Here is a 12,083-nt window from a genome sequence, read left to right as displayed (position 1 = left end):
TCAAAAGGGCATATGAGTTGAGATCATGGAATCTACGGAATAAGGACTTCCTCGCCTTTGAATTTTCCTTCGAGTAAAGTTGCGCGAATCACATTCATTACCAATTATTTTAATCACCAAACACGTTCCGTTGGATAGTTATGGTTGGTTTAGGCTTCGAAAGATCATGAACACAGAAACTGCATTTTTCTGTAAATCGTGCCTTGGTAAGCCAGGTACGTCCAAGGACTTAAAATATTCAGATAGATAGTTGGTGATTTCGTCTTCGTTTTTTACACATTTAAAAGATTCGAATTCATGCAGAGTACGAACTATTTGAATTTACCTCGTTTTAGTCATCCACATCTTCGTTCTTGCTCGCTAAATCAACCATCTTTGATTCTTTTGGTGATCAATCGTATTCTGGAACTCTTTGTTGATGAGCTCACCCTTCCCTGAACTAATTTGCAATCATTTCAAGGAAATGAGTTAAAACTACTCGATTCCTCGACAGGAACACGGACATTAACGTTTGTCAACAATTGCTTGGAGATTTGTTTACAAACACGGTAGTGAAGTGTCAACTCGAGCTGGGCCACGGCTGGGCTTACAATGAGCTCGAATTAAATTTTTTAAATGTAATTTCAATTTAATTAATATTTTCAATATATTTAGTAATTTAAATGTTATATTGTTACTAAATTCAGTTATTAAAGTGGTAAAAACAAAACAATTATATAATTTGTAGTTTTGACCGACTTATCAATTGTTGTGTTACTATAACTCCTAGGCCATATAGGCCATATAGGCCATTAAAAAAGGATAATTTCACCTTTTTTGGTGAAATTATCCTTTTTTAATGGCCTATATGTTAACCCCGCCTAAGACGAATCCAAAGAACCAAATCGCATTGAAATCGGTGCAGCCGTTCTCGAGTTATAAGTGTTCTAACTAACACGATTTTCGACTTTCTTTTATATATATAGATAACCATTTTTTGTGATATCTTGCCATTAAATATCAGTCTTTTAGTTGTTTTTCTGTTTAATCCGGGTTATATATTTTTTAATTCTATGTATAATGTATTTTATTTTCAAATCATAAAATTTATTGATGACCTTATCAAATGGATTTTATCTTCACCATTCTTCCAACTGCTGTCAATGCTGTCAACGTCCATGTCAGTCGGGTTGCCTCTTCCACCAGTACAGCCGTACTGAAGTCCATCTTCTCCACCTTCACTGCCGTTGAGGACTTCACAGTAACCCTTGCAAGGGGCCCTTACAGGGTGCTACCATCCAGGCAAGGTGGACCTAGGTTTTTTTATGAGGTTGTTACTCCTCCTTTCTGTCCCTTGAGAGACAGGCCCCGGGCTTGCCACCGGCAAAGAGGAGTTTTCAGCTTTATCACCAGTCTTAAATATTGGAGTAATGTAGCTGAATTTCCGGTAAGAGGGTAAAAGACCATTATCTAATGAATGGTTAAAGAGCAAGTTGAGTGAAAATGCCAGTGATTCTACAGAAATATTGGTGGAATACCATCTGGCCCAGGTGATTCGTAACTATCCAAATTTTTTAAACACATTCGATACTTCTGATGGGGTAATTTGAAGAGATCCCAAATTAATAGATTGAGTGTTGTTAGGTACAGGGCTTGCATCATTGAAAATAGTGTATACTTGGAAAAAGTAGTCAGCAAAAAAGTTAGCAGATGACTTTGGGTCAGAAGAATTTACATAAATACACTAATGTGACTGATAACTTCAGGCTTGACTGTGTGAAACCTCTCCATGTTGGAAATAAAGGAATTAAACTTTGTATGGTTCACTATTATATTAATACGAGCACAACGCGGGTTTCGTAACATAGTTAACCTGAAGATGAAACTACATTATGAAACCTGGGTCGTGCCCATATTAGTATACTAGTGAACCTTACAAAGTTTTATTCCTTTATTTCCAACCATAATGTGAGTTTCTAATAGGGAACCCCTATGAAAACATTATATAAACCTGTATAAAATTTGTATACGCTCTAATACATTGTCATGACAATTGTGTAAGAATGTATACAAATTTTATACAAGTTTATATAATTTTTTCATAGGAGAATGCAGGTAACAGGTGCAGTGCAAAGTGTAAAATACAAACACTGAGGAAACATTTGCCGGAAAAGGTTCATCCTCCTATCCACCTGCAAAGGATTAATCCCCTCATCATCAGCATAACCCTCAATATCCATGCCTGAATCTTCCTCATCTATCATAAAATCCTCATCTTCCCCTTCCTCTAGGCATATGTTATGCAGCACACAGCAGCTTAAAACTATTTTGGTCATCATCTGGATGTTTGATATTTCCAAGTATTTTAAACGTCGAAAGCGACCTTTGAGGAGACCAAACGCTTTCTCGACGACCATTCTTGTCGAAGAATGCAGAAAATTAAATTCTAAATGTTGGGGAGAAAGTGCACCATTATCCTTAAAGGGAGGCACAAGCCATTGCAGGGAAGGGTAGGCAGAATCTCCAATGATGAATTTATCGCCAGGAAACAATTCCTCAACTTCCTCCTCTGCAAACCTGAAAACCTCCGACCTCCTGAGGACTCTAGCGTCATGGAGTGATCCTGGCTCCCCACACACTACATTTGTGAATCTCATGTTGTTATCCACAATACCCTGCAGAATTCTAGAAAAAAACATTTTCCTATTGCAGTAATCCATGGCATTTTCCAGGGGTTTTTTAATAGCAATATGGGTCCCATCAATTGCTCTTGCACACCCACGAATGCCCCTCAGGTCCTCAAAACCCTGCTCAACTGCTGCGATTCGATTTCCTCGAGGCCATTTGATTTGGTCATTTATGATGCTGTTGAGCCACTCCACAACACGTCTTATGACTCTAAATGAAGAAGATATAGAAATATCGAACCTATCTGCAATGGTTCTCAGAGGCTCAGTATTAGACAAATACCACAGGGTCAGGAGGAAACCTAGCTCCGATGAAATTTTAGCCATGCCATCTGGATGGTGTGGAATTGATCCACTTGCTTGAAGGTCGTCTGAAGGAAGAAAATATTATTTTATACTACTGAATTTGGCTCTATTATATGCTCTGATATTCTTCATACAATAATTGCAGTCTTGATGCTCACCTATCAAACGATATGCAGTTATGCGTCTCAGCCGAAAGTGACTACGGAACTGCTCATCATCGTAGCCGTGTGCTGTGGCAAGGAAACTGTGGACGCGCACCTTTCTTCTTCCACGTAGAAGCAACTCGAACAAGAGGAAAATTGCATCGTGGTCAGCTTCCCCCTCATTCCCATCGGAAGCTTTAAATGAAAATTTTCGAATTTGAATGCTCTCAGAATGGTCGCATCAGTTAAATTCACTTTTTTATAATTAACTCAAGGATATAAGCAAATGGCCGATTGCTAACCGATTACTAACTAATGCAGCCTTCGATAAAAGATCATTAATTACTATTCTTACATGAGCTACTCATATTTTCCCATTCATCGTCACTGCTGCTGCTGCTACTCGACATGGGTTGCATCACATAATCCAGAACCAGTTGGTTCTCCATCACGGAGGATGGAAATACACTGCCGATAGTTTCTGATATATTAAAAAAAGTTTATACTAAGAAACAAGCACGCGCTCATGCCAATTTATTTACATATTCAAATACATAAAACATATCAAAAATTCGAAGCAGGAAGACTGACCAAAGGGGCAAGTTGAGCTACTGCTCTAATGTGGTGAAAGAATACGTCTATCTCCTTGGAGGAAATGAAATGATTCGTCGATGTAATCAATAAACGTCGATGTAAATTATTAGTAATTAAACAGCTGGAAAGCAAGTCAGGTGAACGGAAGCTCTGAAATGTTTAATGCGCAACAAACAGCATAGAGAACCAAGGCGCAGCTCTACGGCGATATTTGATTACTAAGTAACAATAATTCCATTATTTTCTTTCGATTGACACTTATTAATGCATTTATTAAATACAAAATGAAATAGACGACCAATTATGTTCATAATTTATGTTTCGAAGGTCAGGTCAGAAGCGTCAGGTCATTTGAACATTCAACCTTTGCCGCCGAACGGTCCGCCATTTGTAAACACAACGGTGCAGATGCGTTCCAATCGTCTGTTTCAGTTTGCGCTAGTGTGTTCCGTTCTGTTGCGATGTGAGCTGATCTGCGCAAGGTGATTGGAAAGCACCCATACTGACAATTTGGATACATAATTTTTTAAATAAATTTGAAAGGATTTTCATGATGCCTCTAATTAAATTGGAGCGGGAAAATAATAAAACATTTATAAAAAGGCAATTTAAACGAAATTTTCAAAATGCGAATGAAGTATTGAGGAAATAAGAAGGGAGTAAGACCATATAAAATGGTCAAAAGCCAGTTAAATGGAGGAGGAAAACGAGAATCATAAAACAGAGCGTATTTCAAAGAGAAGTAGGAAAGGATAAAAATATCTGAATAAGGTTTTCTTGCCGCTTCCTAGCCGGGTGAGAATGTCTAATTTCTCCTGTGTTGGTTTTTGTGTACATATCTGACACGTTACTCGCCATCAGAACGGGAAACCTCGAAACTTTGAAGAAAACGGTCATTCTCACCCGAATGGAAACCCGAGAAACCATTTTTAATCTGTTCGCTGGTAAAGCAATCTTCAAGGATCTTTGATATCTTTTTTCAAGGATTAAAATGTTAGAGAAGTCGTCACAACAAAGAATATGAGCGAAAATTCTTCAAAGAGAAAAAAGCATTCACCTTGACTAGGATTCGGGTCATCCCCTCAGTGTAAAGTAGTGTATTACGAGTATTCGTACTTATTGGGCTGCTCAATAGCTTAAATGGCTAAAGAACTCGACCGGAAAACGGAGGATCCGGGTTCGAATCCTGTTCGAGGTGAATAATTTTTCTCTGATGAATTTTTGCACAATTTGTGCATTGCGGGTGACACCCTAAAAGTATCTCCGTGGCTATTCCCGACATAATGAAATTAGTCAAGAGCAAACACCTCCACCTCGACAGTTCAAAGTTCGGGTTCTGCTCGCCGGATGTGGCGCATGACCTAGACTGCAGTCCAGACCATCTAGCCCGGTATAGTTCTCAAATTTCCTCAGAGGTAAATAATGCCTCAGTAGCTTAACAGGATATAGCACTCGACCGAAAAATCGGGGCATTCGAGTTCGAATCCCGGTGAAGGAGAATGATTTTTTTTCTCGGAGTAATTTTGCATTGCGGGAGACTCCGTAAAGTTAACACCGTGGTAGTCCCGGTATACGAGGGGGGACCAAAAAATAACAGGACGAAAATCATCGCCCCTTGTAGCAAGCCCCTGTGACTGTGATTTTTGAAATGGCTGATATTCGAGAGCAGCGTGCAGCGTTGAAAATTTGTTCTCTGTTCAGTAAAATTTAGTCGGATACGGTTAGTCTTTTGTCAACAGCTGATAAAGAACACGCCCTAAAAAGAGCTGAATATCATCAGTGGTATTTGGAATTCAAACGCGGCAACATGTCCATCGAAGACATTCAACGCCCGTGCCGGCCTTCCAGGTCCAGAGCTACTGAAAATGTGGAGAAAATAATCGTGCTCTTGTGCACGAGGATTAGAGGCGTACTTTTTATGAACTCGCTGAACAATCTGATCTATCTTTGAGTTCATTGCAGTGAATTTAAGTTGAAGAAAGTCGTCCCCCGTTTGCTGACTCCTGATCAAAATGCGGCACGTGTTGCTGCTTGCCGTGACTTGAATTATTGGTAAAATATTGCATGACAGTTTTCTCACCCACCCGACTCACTAGATCTAGCAACTTATATGCCTCGTCGTCCACGTTGGGGCGGCGGAGTATATAAGCGGAAGCGCATCCGGAGTTCGTTCAAGCGTGTTCTAGGTGCGATTGGGACCCGACTCAAGTCCATGTCATTTCCTTTTGTTCCCCCTAGTGAAAATGGTGATGAGAGGGAAATTTTTACATCACATACGGAGGAGAAAATGGAATCGAAGGTGGTCCTGCGAGGCATCGGAAATAACGATTACTAAAGGTGTTTCGCGCAGTGGAAAAAAATGTGTTAACCAATGCATCAGTTTAAATGGAGAGTACTTAGAAGGTGACTAGCGTTTGTAACATAAAAAATTAAATTTTGAATTTTTAAAAAATTGTATCCGGTAATTTTTGAGTCCCCCATCGTACTGAAAAGATTACGCTGACATAACGAAAATGACCACGCAAATCGCAGAGCAAGGTGTCACCATAGCTCAACCATCGACAAACCCTGAGTTCATCCATCTTAACGGGGGATGAGGAGTAGAGGGCGGTCGTATGGAAGAGAAGGATGGAAGAGGGGTGAAGGGGAGGGGAGGGTGAGTGGGTGGGGGAGTTTTGGATGCATTATGCGCGATTGAACCGGAATTTGGGGCCTTTTAACGAAATGCGCGGGCCCCTCCCTCCCTACTTATCTGATGAGCAGATCCTTCACATACACTCCAATGTAGAGCGGGGATCGGTTTGCATGTCTACATCTACATAATACCCCGCAAGTCGCCTAAACGGCGTGTGGCATTCATGCAGTTCCATTAAATATTACCATAGAGTAAGAATATACTTATTCTATGATATTATATTAATTTTTTCTAAAAGGCGCATGTCATTCAGCGCCAATACAAAGGCACGGGGGATTGAAAAAGGCGCGTATTTATGGAAGTAGGCGAGGGAACTACGACTATGAAAAGGTGAAAGGGATTTTCTTTCTCAAAAATGCGAAAACTTTTGACACATAGCGACAATTCGAACTCTGGTTTATGCCGTGGGATAATAAATTTATATTCAAACGACAGATAAAATTAGCTACCAGGCACTTTGAAAAACCAACAAATGTCCACCTCATTTTTGAAAAATGAATGTAATGTCATAGAATAAGTAAATACCTACTCTATGGTAATATTTAATGGCACTGCATAATGTATATTACCTTTGCATGCAGTAGGGTGTGCGGGTCCAAATTTACACCAAGGATGTCATTCGCCATTAAAAATTCACTAGGTTTCGCTGGAATTCGAACCCGGATCTCCCGAATGCCGGCCAAGTACGTATGCTATCAGTTACAAGACCAAACGATGCTCTTCCTGGGCGAATTTCAGTATACAGAATCAGTTGTTGATGTCTAAATTATGGCAGAAGATACAGGGGCCGCGGTTGCTTACTCCGTCTTTAATACTACGCAGTTCCGCTACGGAGGTTCTTCAGACAACTGCGTAGAAAGAGTCTTAGAAATACAGTATAAGATTCACCTTGGTTTGGTTGTGAAGCTAGTATCATACTTGACCGTCTATCGGGAGATCCGGATTCCAATCCCGGTTAAGGCAAAAGATTAGCCATTAAAAAATGCTATCCTTGTTGAAAAGTTAAATGTTTTTTCTCATATATTAAAAACTCTTGGATCGGCGCGCAATAACAATCTGTCGATTTTTGTTCCATAATTCTTCCGTTGAACAGCATGGAAAAATGCAGTTTTTGAGGGCCATTAAACATTTACGATGAAAAAAATATTTTTTCTATCGAGAATTCGTCTCATATTTTAAACGTATTTATAAATTTTTCTCATTTTCACATGTACAATACTGATTTTAAAGGTTTGAATTAAATTTAATTTGATCAAAATTTAATATTCCCCCTAGTTGAAAACACAATAATAGGGTAGACTATTTTCACAATAAATCATATTTAAAATTATATTTTTATAAAAAAAGAACTTAATGCACTAATAGTACAATAAATTACCAAAATAGTCAAGGCTAGCTGAATTCCACACATGAAGTTATGCACAAATTTATTACGTCGCGAAATATCTGTTCGCGAAACGCTTCCTTCGGCAAGTTTATATTTAATTCACTTGAAAGTCCATTGTATGAGATACATACTCTATTAATAGGTGTATTCATACAATACTTTGTATTTCCTTTCCTTGTATTTCCCTTTTAAATCTTGATCACTTTGAATGTTGCCCACAGCTTACGTTTACTGCGCAGTCACCTCGAAGTTTATCGTTATTCTGAGCTGTTAATACATCACTGCGAGTGATTGAAGAATGAGGTCCGAATGAGGGAGGGTTCGCAGAGATCTTTCAATGTTTCTTCTTTCGGATGAATGGGGGCGTATTCTCCGCGAAAGTGCGCGTAATGGATGATGGTGGGGAGTGGGGGTGGGTGGTGATGGAGGGACGAGGGGTGGGGTGGGGTGAGGGGTCGCGAGACAGTGTCGTCGATCAGAGGGAATATGTGGGGGGAGGGTCACTTTGGAAGACATAGGGGGATGAAGGACGGGTATTGCGAGGGACAGAGAGAGGAGGGAGTGGAGGGGAGGGAAGGGAGTTTGCAGTGCGAGGGTGGAGCAGAAGGACATGGGCAGGAGGTGCTAGTCTTTCGGTGTCCCTCGCTGGAAGAAGGTGACTGGGTGGTAACCATAGCCAACGGTACGCAGCATTGGCACAAAAAACCTCACACCACTATCCATTAGGTTATGCTGAAAAATTACTTTTTTCTGGATCATATTTGATCTATGCGGGAAAATTTTCTACATATATTCAAGTCTTAGTTCCGAAATGTATTCAAAATCAGATAATGTTATCCACTACTGCCCGAGCTCATCAAGTTTACAATTTGGCGGAAAATCAGGTTCATCTGGGAGAGGAAAACCTATCGAGAAGAAAATACTTTTTAGATACTAACAAATTTCGAGTTTCATTAACCTACATACCACCCGAATTGGGTATGGGACTCAGATTTGAGCAGACAACTTTCCGGCATATGGTGAATTAAATCCTGAAAAAAGTTATTTTTCGGTTCACTCTACTGTCCGTATCCTTTATATTAGACCTCAAGTTTATTAGAATTTTATAGCTTTTTGACCAAATTTGTTGGCAAAAAAATCTTTTCGTTGGAGAAATGCGTGAGCTTACTGCTAATCTGGATAAAATTCAACCGAAATGAAGTAATACACCAACGGCCAATGATATTCATGCATGATAGCGAAGAATCAGACTCCGGAGAAAGAACATTAAGGCTTTATTCATAGGCTTCAATCTTGACCATAAACTGTCAAGAATCTAAACGCACTTACTACCCTGCAAGCCACCTCAATAGGCTGGAGGTTTAAAGAATGTGCTTTTTGGAGGTATTTGACTATTGAGTCCCACTTAGCAGGTGTTGAAGTTCTTTAATGCCACTGGGAATAATGAATTCGTTTACACATCCGTTCGGCAAAATATCTCTATCACTTTAGCCTTCTTGACGGACCTAAAAAGATGGTGAGGCCCTTAGATGATGTACTCCGTGTTGCTCCGAAAGATACTTAAATCTTCATAGCTTCATATCATTCTAGCAAGCCTCTAACAACGTTTTAAACATCCCTCTCTCGCTCAGTACTTGCTCCATCCAAGCCCTGCGTCTCCTTCATAAGAAGTCTTCTCTCTTCACCCACTATGTCCAACACCTCGTCCTTCCTCTTTCTCTTAATATCACACTGGCATAACCAAATAACTACGAAAAGAGGTTTTATCATACTCTATCCGCCCTAACTTATCACCATAAACTCCTTTCTATCCGTGGTTGGAAGGAAAGACTTTCCAAACAGCAACTCAGCACATCAAAACAAACTAAAAATCCAGGTAAAAACCTTATAAATTAATTCAACAAAAATTTCCCTCACACTCTACTTATTTCATTGCAGCGATTAACTATTCGTTTCGAGGCAGCATCATCAGGTCGATTACATAGATCAAGTCAATTGATGCACCTAATAAGCCTGATACATCGAGGCTATTAGATAATCGAGTTAATGAGATGATTAAATATAAGGCTGATGATTGTTAATTTTTGCAATGAAATGAGTGGATAGCACGGATAAGCTTTGTCTAATTCCTTCGTCATGTTCTTCCTCCGCATTTCGCCTAATGCAGTGGGAAAAACCTTGTGATATACACACATTCGAGAATAGTGCACGCGTAAGTAATCGTTACTCTGAAGTATCACGCTCATCCACGAACTACAAATTCCATCTCCCCATTTAGTGTGAAAAACCATATTATAAATACATATATAATTATACACCGTAGTTTAAACAATATACACACTTTTGACCTCGATAATACTGTACTTTCAGATTATTAAAGGGACTTAAAATAGCATTATTTTAAGAGAGATGTATCTAAAAACAAAAAAGCTGCAATCAAGAATCAGACATTGGCAATCAAATTAAAATTTATACTTATTTAATAAATCCAAATTGATGGTAACTATGATATGTACTAACTTAGTTATCGTAAAAAACATTGAAATAATCTTTCATGCCTCCATGTATCAATTTAATATAATTATATTCATTCATAGCCCAGAAGAAGATATAAAAACATGCATCGAAACGTTTGCCGAAAAATTCTACGCCTACAACCCGAGATGCTCATCAACATTAAAAAATTGAGGTCAAACGGAAAAATAAAGAAATTGGGAATAACATGTAAATGTGTAAGTCTTTAAATACTCATACCAATACGTTGACTCCAAAATATAGCTAAAACTCCCGATGGAAATAACAAAAATAGGGGATGAATCCAGGTTTCCCGGAATTTAGAGAGCCTTGCAGTTTTTGCAGGAGGATATTGAAAGTTTTTAAAAAAAATCTTGGCTAGGAATTGATTTGACAGGCAATCAAATTATCCTTAAAAGTTTTTGCCACAATTACTTCTCTTTTGTTGCAGTTGTGCATTTATTTCGATATTTTTGATATAGTGAATAATTTTCAGTGCATAAACTTGCCTTCATGTATAATTTGTTTGCTTGTTTGTGCTGCTATGCGTATCGGATTGCAACCCCACCAAAAGAGTGCTTTTCTGGTGTGCCTGGTTTCAGTCTGCTATAGCTGATGCTTATTGTACGCTATGATTATGTCATCATCATTATTAGTCACAAATCCTAAGATTTGTTTGACGCAGATCTCCATTTCTCTCTCCTATCCGCTTGTAATTTCATTGCGACGTATTTCTTCTCTTTCACATACTTTATAACCTATCCCATGAAACTCGTTCGGGGCCATCCCTTGCCCTTCTTCCCTTCCACCTGTCCTATTATGAATGTTTTCATCAGGCAACCATGCCTCACAATATGTCCAACAAAGTTGTCCCATCTTCTCCTTAAGGTTTTTAGGGGTTTTCTCTTTTCTCCCGCTCTTCTCAGAACTTCCTATTACTTAGTAGGTGTCGATCCATTAAATATTAATTATTTTTCGATAGCAGCACATTTCGAATGCTTCCACACTTGACTTCTTTGCTGCTGCCAATGTACAAGCCTCGTTCCCATAAAGAAACATGCGCCTCATGCAACATCTGAATTAATTATGTAAATCAATTAAATAAAGTCATATTATTAATAGTGTTACGCAACGCGTTTAAATATTGAGCAAGGCCAAACATGCTACATCCCTCAAAACAAGCAACAAATGTTGGGAACAGAAGAGATAAAATGGGAATGAATGGGTGGCACTAGGTCACGCCTCGCATCGTTCGTTTTGAGTGTGAGCGGTTCCCCCAATAGCTCCACGCAAGAGTTGGAAGGAATCGCATTCCTCTCTGCCAGTGATTTAATCCGCGGCTGGCATTCTACGGCACCTCCTTCCCCCAGCATGCAATGCACCAACCTATTCGGCCCTTCAGTTTCCTCCGTTTTCAATCCCCACCAACAGCACTACTTTTTCTTTTTCTGTTTATGTCGATGAGATTTCAAGGCTGACGTCGTGAATCTTTGCCCAAAATTCCTACTCTTTCCCTCTACCCATCCATAGCGCGGGCTATCTGTTTACGAGAATACATAATTCAAGAATTGCGTTTCGAGTAACGGATAGAATATTAGATGGGATTGAAACGGAATAACTTATGAGGTCTAATAGCCACACCCAGCTCTCTAAAAGAGAGAGGGAGGGAGCAGAAACTGATTGCCTCGCACTGAGACCATTTCCCATTTGAAACCCCGCTCAACTCTGAACCCTCACCTGAAAGATCCCTTCACTAAATGACAAAATTCTGAAGAATT

Source organism: Ischnura elegans, chromosome 5 (genome assembly GCF_921293095.1).
Source record: "Ischnura elegans chromosome 5, ioIscEleg1.1, whole genome shotgun sequence".
In the NCBI taxonomy this organism is placed as follows: Eukaryota; Metazoa; Arthropoda; class Insecta; order Odonata; family Coenagrionidae; genus Ischnura; species Ischnura elegans.
The sequence above is the reverse complement of the archived record's forward strand: the minus strand, read 5'-3'. Positions refer to the sequence as shown.